The sequence below is a fragment of the Talpa europaea genome (assembly GCF_964194135.1).
Source record: "Talpa europaea genome assembly, chromosome: 5".
Classification (NCBI taxonomy): domain Eukaryota; kingdom Metazoa; phylum Chordata; class Mammalia; order Eulipotyphla; family Talpidae; genus Talpa; species Talpa europaea.
The window spans coordinates 59,997,474-60,007,608 of record NC_140071.1 but is presented as its reverse complement, the minus strand read 5'-3'; positions in this window follow the sequence as shown (position 1 = coordinate 60,007,608).

Sequence of the window (10,135 nt, the reverse complement as noted above, 5' to 3'; positions counted from 1 at the left end):
AATTGCGGGTATCCTAAGCTAATACTAAGCATAGGATGTAGAAAACAATTTTAGTTTTTCATGAGAGTATTTTTAAAGCTTTTATAGTTGGTATCCTCAGCTCTTGAAATTCTATCTACTCCAGATCTTACTCACCTGAAAAATTGGTTGTCTTTCTCACTATGAAGGAATATTTTTATCTCCCTTCCTTCTCACTTATCCATTTTTGCATCATCTTCTTTGACTTCAGTTACATTTTTCAACAAATTTCTGTCCATCTAGCATCTAACCTATGGTATTTTGCTATAGCAAAGCTACATGGTTAAGACATATGAGAAGGTATTTCCTCTATTTCTTTTTTTTTTAAATTAAAGATTTATTTATTTATGCATACAAGAGCTGGGGTACAGGCCAGAGATGCAGGGGGGCTGTGAGAGGATTCACCAGAGACAAAGCGGGAAGCAGAACAGGCAGACGGACTGAAATACACTGCTGAGGGGAGCAGCAGGTGAGATAGGAGAAGTCTGCTTCACCATATGTGTTTCTCCCTGGGCGGCCGGAATCTAACTCGAACTCGTGCTGCAGAGGCTGCGGATTGCTTCATAGTGTGGTGCTTAATCCCTTGCACCACCAGGGAGGCCCTTTCCTCTATTTCTTCCACTAAATAATTCATTCTTGGAATAGTTCATCCAATTTTGGGTGATACATTTAAAAAGAGTGATTGAGAAACCGGAACTCATGTCAAGGATGATCCAAAATGGTGGCGTGTAAATATGACAGTAAGAAATGACAAAGAGAAATGGCAATATTAAGCTTGGTAAAGAGAACGCTGAGATTGTCATCTAAAAATATTTGGAGAAAAATCCTATCTTTGCCAATTCTCTTTATTTGCAACTTTGGAAATTTTATTGACTGCCTACATTCTTAGCTATCACTGATTTCTATCTGCTGTCTCTAAATTATGAAAAGTTAGTGAGGGAATCCTGCCCCCAAGATGAAGCCAGAATTAAAATCACTTCACTGAATTGATATTTGTACAATGTCCACAGAGGTAGATGCTTATAAATCAAGGGATTAAAAAATATATTAGACACATGTACTATTTGTTCAAAAGAAATAGTGGCAATTTAATAGATATTTTGTTCTAACATTGTGACCTCATTTTTAATGTGCATCTTTTAGTAAGAAATTATGGAAGGTTTGTTTTCATCATCTAAACAATTAATTTTTTTCAATAGGCAAATGTTGGTTGTTTTGTTTCATACTTGTGTTGACTTGTCTGTTCCAGAGAGGCAAGCATTCATTAATGTAGCCCCCAGGAACTAGACAGACAGCTCACAGTGTGATGGAGAAAGGGTTACAAGGAAATAATTGTAAAGTTAAAGAAATTGCATTGAAAGTGGATTGAGTAAAAAAAATACGGAAAATATAACCTACAATAGAAATACAAGTGAACTTTTAAACAGACTCATGAAATATATTTGAAAAATGTTAGTTTCTGCAATGTGTCAAAAAAAATTTATCATGTACAGGAATTCAATGGTAATCAAAAATAAAACAACAAAAATATAAATGTATTGGCTTTAAAGGCAAGCAGGAGAGTCAGTTGTATCAGTTACTTAAGCAAGAGTGAAACAGGCACAAAACTACAACTCTGACTAATGCCACAGATGGCGGGGTACAGAGTATGATGAGTCTCTGTAATAGGAAGATTCGACTGTATCAGGGATCTGAGGAAAGATTCCCTGGAGAAGTTTAAATTGAACTAAGATCTGAAGAATGAGAAGGAGTTAACTAGGTTGGATATGGGAGAGGTTGAGGGAATATTAGAAAATGGAATGGCTTGTACAAAGGCCCAGAGGTTGAAAGAAACATAAATAATAAAGGCACTGAAATGAAACCAGACACTTGTATCCGGCAAAAGGGAAAATGATGTGAGATGGAAGGGCAGCTCAGGTTTAGACCTTTCAGAGTCTTATGTGTTATCTTAGGGAATTTGGCTTGCAAATGTGCAGTGGGGAACAATTGAAATTTTTAACCTTCAGAGAAGGACAAAAGTGACATGATTAGCTTGACTTTGGAGGAAAATGTAACTCTGACCACAAGGTAGAGGAGCAGACATGTTAGAGTGGAGAAGAGCAGAGCAATAGTTCAGGTGAGCGGCGATTATACATTAGAATGAGTTAGGATGTATTCATTTGGCAAGAGAAAGACATGTCAGGGATGATTGTGAGCTGCTTGAATGGAGGGAGGGGTGAGAAGTTGTTACTGAGAAATGGAATACTGAAACAGGAGTGAGGATTAAGTGAAAAGGTCATAAGTTCAATTTTGAATATGCTGAATTAATCTAAGCTGAGTACTCCAAGATGATTTTTCAAATAGGTTATTAAGTTCATGGGTGTGGAATCTGGGAAAGAGCTCAAAGCTAGTGATCTCTGTTGTCAGTTATCTGAACCGGGGGTGGAGAAGATAGAACCTTAAAAAGAACACCAACATTTAGGGATGAGATAAGGAAGAATGAAATGGAGTTGCAAAGGAGTCAGCTGGAAAACCACAGAAATGCAGAGTTCAAGATGGCAAGGAGTGTTTCAAGGGTGAAGTTGTCATTGGGTCAACCATTGGTGAGAGTTCAAATAACAAGAAAATGTGAGAATATATTGTCCTTCCTAAATAGGAAGGTTATTTAAAGCTTCCAAAAGAGAGTTTGGTTCATTTTTATTAATTCCTTAAATCTCAGAATTGTGGGAATTGTAGGAAGGACTTCAATATATTTTAACCACTTGGTATCATCAAAGATTGTATGAGGCTCAGTCTGATATACCCACAACAATGCACAGTTCTGTTTTTCCCAAATGGAGAAAGTGGAACTTGTATGGTGTGGTGACCCCCCTCATATAGGTTCAGTGACCCACCCACATAACCATCATCCCAATTTTATTTTGAAAATGTAGAGAAACATGAACTTGATATTCCTAAAAGTTCTTTAATAGCATTAATATAGAAACTTTCAATAGAGTGATTACAAAAATGAGAAGGGAGAAAACTGAAGAAAAGTAGCAGGCAGATATATCATATTGTTACAGGGCAGGGAGAGGGGCATCCCAGAAACCCCAAACCTGTGTGCTCTAAATAGGTTTTGCCATTGGCTGCATCAAGACAAAACATATAGACCTTTAATGGAAAGGAACTTTAATAAAATTAGTGTGTAATCCAGAAAAGACAAAGAATATAGCTTCCAAATCAAGCACCCAAAGTTACCCATCCCTTTATGGGTAAAAATGCAGCCAAGCAGGATTGGCCCAAAGTAAAGCCTGAAAGCCTGCCACAAGGCTAAAGCACCTCCCAGCAGGAACCCATAGAAAAGGGTCAGAGACGGTCAGACAAGTCTGGAAGGAAAAGAGTAAAATCAAAATCAAGATAAAAGCTGCCATTATTAACCTCCCACAGGTCTCTCAGCCACATCTATTCCAACCAGCCCAAGACCAGGAAGCAAGCGCAGTTTCTTCACATGTCTCTCTGCTCCATGCGCCTCCTCCAGGTCTCCTTCTTGCTCTCCATCCTGCTTCCTTCATTCTCCAGTCTCCTCTCCAGTTTGCTCTCCTCCCTGCTCAGCTCCACCCACTTTGGGTGGGGCAGGGAATCTGGAACCTCCCCTTTTTCCTGGGCACCACCCTGTTACAATATCTCAAAAGTCTAAATCATCAGTATGTGTTTTATTTTGTAATATATAGGGATATATTGCTGTGGCTTGGCATGTTTTGGCACACAATGCTTGCTACCCACTAATTTTTTTTTAATTGAAGTAACATTGAGATTCAACAGTCTGTAAGTTTCAGATGTGCACCACTGAAAATTGACATGAGTATATACTACTTTAAGTTCATTTCTAAATGTCCAATTCTACCGTTCATCAAACCATTATGCAATGTTTATTAAACAGTGAAAAAGAAGAATCAGACAAGGCACAATACAGTTTTAAAGCGATTACATATTTTTAAAGAAAATCCATATTTATCTTCAACAAAAAATACAGATTCTTTGCAACTCAATGAAAAATTATTGACATTTGAAAATTAATTTGATATTTTTCTAAATACATAGTGCATTCCTGATCACTTTTCCTTCATTATTCATAGATACACACTTATATACGTATATTGTAAATGTAATTCATGTATAAGAATGCAGTTATTATACATATATACATATTTATGTATTTATACACACACAAAATCATATATTTGGTAGACCAAGCCCAGCCTCTCCTATGGAGTGAAAAGGAAGAGGGGAAGAGAGTCACCATTAAGTGTAACCATGCCAAGTGCAAGAACAAACTAGACACTCTAAGCGGACATCTCATTTAGTTCTCACAGTAAATTCCTGAGTCATAGTCCCTGCCATCTTACAGATACAAAAAGTGAGGTTCTAAAAGGAATTTTGCTACAGGATCAACAGAGAGTTGTCTGGCCCCTCAAATGCCATATTGTCTGTGGAAGCCTGAGGTTCCTTCACATGAGGGATACCTGTCCATTCTAAACTAGACTATCATATTTGAATAAAATATATAGCACTGTGTTATATCTTGTGAACAGATTGTAAACGATGGAAGGATAAAACTTCATCTGAGGGGGATGAAAGAAGAGCACCAAGAAAGACTTGGGACACCAAAGATGTTTTCATAATTTTGTCTTCAACCAGCACTGTTGTGGGCAGAGAGAGTCATTGTGGTGTTGATGGAAAAGACCTCCTATTTGGCACAATTAGCAAATTATCACTAATATATTTGTCCCCTCACATAGTCTCTAAAATAATGTCCCTCCATTGCTGGAGCTACAACTTTAATTAGGAAATAGAGAGCTCTGTATAAGCTGTCTTTGAAAGAGTACAAGTTGTACAGATGGAATGGTCCACTACACAATCCATGGATTAACTCTTAATTTCATTGATTTCTCCAAGATCATGATAAAAAAATTTAGGAGAGCAGAGTAGGTTCATGACCAGAGAATGACAGATCTAGCTAGTGTCTTTCTCAGAATTTTCCAAATAGAACCTCTATAAATAGTCCCTCTCTACCCAGCAGAATTTGATTTGGAAATTAACAGCTGCCTCCGTGAAGAATTTTAGCCCCACAGGAAAAAAAAAATTATTAGAGAAGCAGATGCTAATTGCACTACTGCAGTTTCCCAGTGTGGTACAACTTCTGAACCACATTACACTGCTCATTCTTGTATACAGCATGGCTATCCCAAAAGTAAAACACTGCTTTCTTAAGGTGACTTCAGTTTTGTTTTAAAACATAGTCTCATCAGGAAGAAATAGTACAAGGCCAAATAGCTGATTCAATGACTTGTCATAGTGCTCTCAGAGTAATGGAGCTAAGCTTGTTCTACTTTATCTGAACTCAGTACTTCCCTTTTATGCAATTTGCTAGCACTTAGGATGAAATTTAGAGACTGGAGGGAATCTGAGCCCTTTCTAAGCCATTATAGCTGCCGAAGCAAGAGGCTGCCTTTTCTGTGTGTGGCAGAGACTGTCAAAAGACCATCACCAATGTTGCTCTTCAACCCCTGTAGAGATTTCAACCATTGTTTTATTTTAAAAATTTTTATTGATGTAACATTGCATCATAAAAGTATGTAACTTTCCAGTGTACATCACTGAAAATCAACATGTGTATATACTTAATTGTGTTTGCTTTAATTTTTTTGATTGTATTGAAACATTTCAAGTACCTTTAAATTTTTAGTTTGTTTTATTGAGATAGAATTAACATATAATACATGTAAGTTTAAGGTTATGATGTGGTCATCTGATACATGTCTATTTTCCAATTTATTTACCACAGTAAAGTCAATTAACACATTCTGCATATCACAAAATTATCATTTTGTTTTTGTTATGGTGAGATTATTAGAGCTTCTTTTCTCATAGCAACTTTCTGGATACAATACAGCATTGTTAACCACAGTTATCATTCTGTGCATTAGATAAAAGATATATATTTCAATTAGCTAACCTTTAGGATAGCTGAGGTTATTTGAGAATAAAATCTGTGACAAACAAAAGAAAACCATTTGTGAAATAGAATTCTTTCCCTCCAGTTATGTTTTAGAAGACCCTAAAAAAAAAACCACTCCATTTTTCTTATTTGTGTGATCTCTCTCCCTCCCTCCCTCTCTCCCTCCATCCCTCCCTCCCTCACAGCTGGTAATTTCTTCCATTGTAGACTTCTATGAATATCAAACAATAAAGGACTAAAAAATAGGAATAAGACGTATTAACACACTCATTTCTCTAATAAACTTGTAGTGAGCATCTGTCATGTGCAGGATGCTCTTTTAAAACTTCTAAAACTTTGTCTAGTAAGCGAGATAATTCACTGTATAAATGACTACAATTAAGGCCAGATGTTAGAGCTTTCAAAAAAGGGTTGTAAAGAAAATGCAATACTAGTTCAGAGATGTGGATGGGACAATGATCAAAGTATTCAAGGAAAGTATGGCATCTATTGCCTATTGGATAGTTGGAGCACTTTTCACCATCTTCTGTCATTCTACTGCATCATGAGGGCTAGCTTGGGAGTTGCTTTTCCAGGGATCCCTTGCTAAATGCATTTTGATAAGATTCTGCCCATCACAAGCACTTACATAAATTTGGAGGTAAAAGACACAATGGTATATTATTATTCCTTTGACAGTAGCAAGTCAACATGTGGGGCTATTGTATGGTTGAAGTTTCTTAGTGACTTTGGCATTTTTCTAAGAATTAACTACTTTCATGCTCCAGACAACTGTGGACATTGATGACAATTTTCTATGGTTATTTGAACTCTCCCATTCTGTGACCGTTAGGGGCAAATGTACAAACTAGCGATAGCTTTCCCTGACATTTCTTTTCTGAAGTCCTTTCCAGCACCCAAACTTGAATTAAATCTATACCTACCTAAATTTCCTACATACAGTACTCTTACTCTTGCTGAACCTATAGCAGTAAGGATGATTTGGGTATGGATGGCAGAGTAAAGAGTGACCAAGTGCTGGTATTGTCTGGAGATCTGCATGAGCACAAGTATATTATCTTATTATTTTCACCATCATCATTGCCAGTATTTATAGGGTGCTTACTATGTGACAGGTACTGTTGTGTGCACATTTTAAGTACACTTAAGCCTTAAAATGACTACCATAGATACTATTATTGTAAAAATGAGGAAATTAGTGCCACAACGGATTAATTAAGCTTAATTAATGGTGACAGAACTAAGTGTTGAAAACACAATTCACTCTCTTTGGTCAATGATTAGAGATACTTTACAGATTAGAAATATTTTTACTAATCAAGATGTAGAAACAACCAAAATGTCCATCAGTAGATGAATGGATAAAAATGCCATTGTATACATATACAGAATTGAATACTACTCAGCTATAGAAAGATGAAATCTTGTCATGTGCAACAATAAGGACAGACCTCAACTAAACAGAGAAAGATAAATACTATATGATATCACTCTTATGTGGATGATAAAGAAATAGAACAAATAAACTAATGAAACAAAAGCAGACCCAGACTTTAAGAACAAAATAGTGGTTACCAGATCAATGGGAGAGGGGATAGGCAAATAGAATAAAAGGGATCAATTATATGGCAAAGCACAAAAACTAGACTTTCAGTAATGAACATAATGTAGTACATGCAGATGTCAAGGTATAATGCTGTATACTTGAAGCCTGTATGTTATAAATCACTGTCACATTATTTTTAAAAAAATAAGTTTTGTTTACCTTTAATAAATATCTAAACACTAATTTGCATGTGGAGAAACTTGATGAAATTTAAATTTAAGCTCAGGAAAAAATTGAGCAGCTAGAGAAATTAAGCCAAAATATTAAATATTGGTGTGTGGTCATAATTGTGTAAATTGCTAATTTTATGAAGATGTTTTATTTAATAATACTTATAAACTTATGGGAAGTTGAAAAAAAAGAGTGGTCCTGTATACTCTATTTCCAACTATTCCAAATGATAATATTTATGTAATTATAATACAGTATCAAAAGCAGGACAAATGATCCCCATAATTTAGCCTATTAGTTTTCAAACTGTGAAGTAGACTCAGTATCCTCAGTAACCTTTGGAAATTTTTTAGAAAACAAATTCATGGGCCCCACCTCAGACTTAATGAATCAGATATCAGGGGTGGGGCTCAGATAGATATCTGTATTGTAATAAGCCTACCAGGTGAATTGATGCCTGTGAAGTTTCCAGATCTATGGTGTATCCCTTAACTACCTGGGGTGTTGTTATGGTGAACAGAAATGTCCTTTCTCCTCAACTACTGCTCCATGAGGGAAGGTTTCTGTCTTCTGTATCCCCCAGCTTTGCCAAGAACAGAGCTAAGTAGTCATGTTATTGATTTATTCAGAAGACTTATTTTCTTTTGTGTGAGGAACTGTGTCTGCTCTGACATATATCAAGAGTTGGCTTCCATCCTAGAATAAGCTTTCCCTGATTTCCTAGGATTTGATGTAGTTCACATCTGTCAATACTGAGAGGTGTAAAAATCTGATTCCCATTAGTAACTGTCAGTGTTATGAATGTATGTTTGACACCAAACTGAGTGTGTAGCTCTCTCTTTCTCTTAAGGCCATCCTGTCACATAGATTAGGCAGCTGCCCTTGGGTGCCAAGGTCAGGGCCCCATCTCATGCAGCTCAAATAGCTGCCTTCCACACAAACTCAGTTCAGAGAGGCTGTCTTGTGCCCTTTCATCCTTCTCTCTCTCGCTCTTTAAGAACATTGGAGCTAAATGCTTCATCAGAAGTTATTAGTCTATTTCCAGTGAAGTATCCTATTCAAGAGGTAAGTATTTCTAAGTGATAGGGGTCAGGGCCCTTGATCTTTAAGAATTACTTTTTAGGATATCAGAGGGCTTAATTCAAGAGAATTCCTTCTGCCTCCCTTCTCTCCCTTGACTCAACAGTCTGTGAGAAGTGTCAGCACCTAGGATATGTAATTCCTTGGAGTTTAATTCCAGTTTTCCTGAATGCCTTGCTGTTTAATTTCCAGGATTCCTTGCTTTCTTCACTTGCTGAAGAGACAGGAGCAATGGTTCCCAACCTTTTTTTTCTATTTGAGAATCACTTGGGAATATGTTAAAAATCAGCTGGGATTTCTCTGAAATTTTTGCTTCATAGGTCTCAAGCTAGAGGGAAATCTCAATTTTAGCAAGTGACCAGGGAGACTCTGATTCAGGAAGTCTATAGGTCATACTTAAATTACAAGGAGAGGCTCACTTAGGTTATTAGCATAACCTGGCAGCCAAACCAGGTGGTAGAAAGCAGAGTTCTGATCTTTACCCCCTAGTAGTCAGTCTTTAGAACTGCATTAGTGATAGTACATGTGCTACATTTGTAACATATGAATATATATATTTCAAATATTACTCATCTGATTACTAAATCTTATTGTACATGTTATGGCTAGGTCCTGCACTAAGCATTTTGGATACTGAAGAAATACAGATATTAATCTGGTTCTTATTGAGAGTGTCCCACAAAAGGAGTTCATTGACCTAATGGCTAGGGTTGAAAGATCAGGAGATAGGAAGGGCTGATGAAGGACAACAATTTATTCACTAAATTAAAAAAAAAAAAACTTGGCTATGTGAGGGTCATTTGTGGAATATGCAGAAAATCACACCACTATCAGTCCTCATCCTTTGGAAATAGAATTAGAAGTAATGTAAAATCCTCTCAATTAATAGGTTAAATCTAATATCTTAAATTTTATAAAGCATACTGCCATTTTTAAAATTAAGTGTGTGAAAATATCTACATTTGTTTTAAAAATTAAGGACTGTAGGGAAAATAACGGGATGCATACTGAAACAGAAGTTTGATCTCTGGATCCTGGGATTACCGGAAACTTATTTGATTTCTTTGCATTTGTCTGTAACTTCCAAATTGTGTATAGCTAAATTTATAAGAAATTGAATATAAAAATTAATATATAAAATCTTTTTCTGTAATTAGAAAAAAATATTAGAAACAAAACTATAACAGATCCTACAAGAAAAATCAAAAGCTTCAGGATGTGAGAGCTATCTGGCTGTGACGTCTGTCATCTGACTGATCGCCATGGTTGATTTGGCTGAT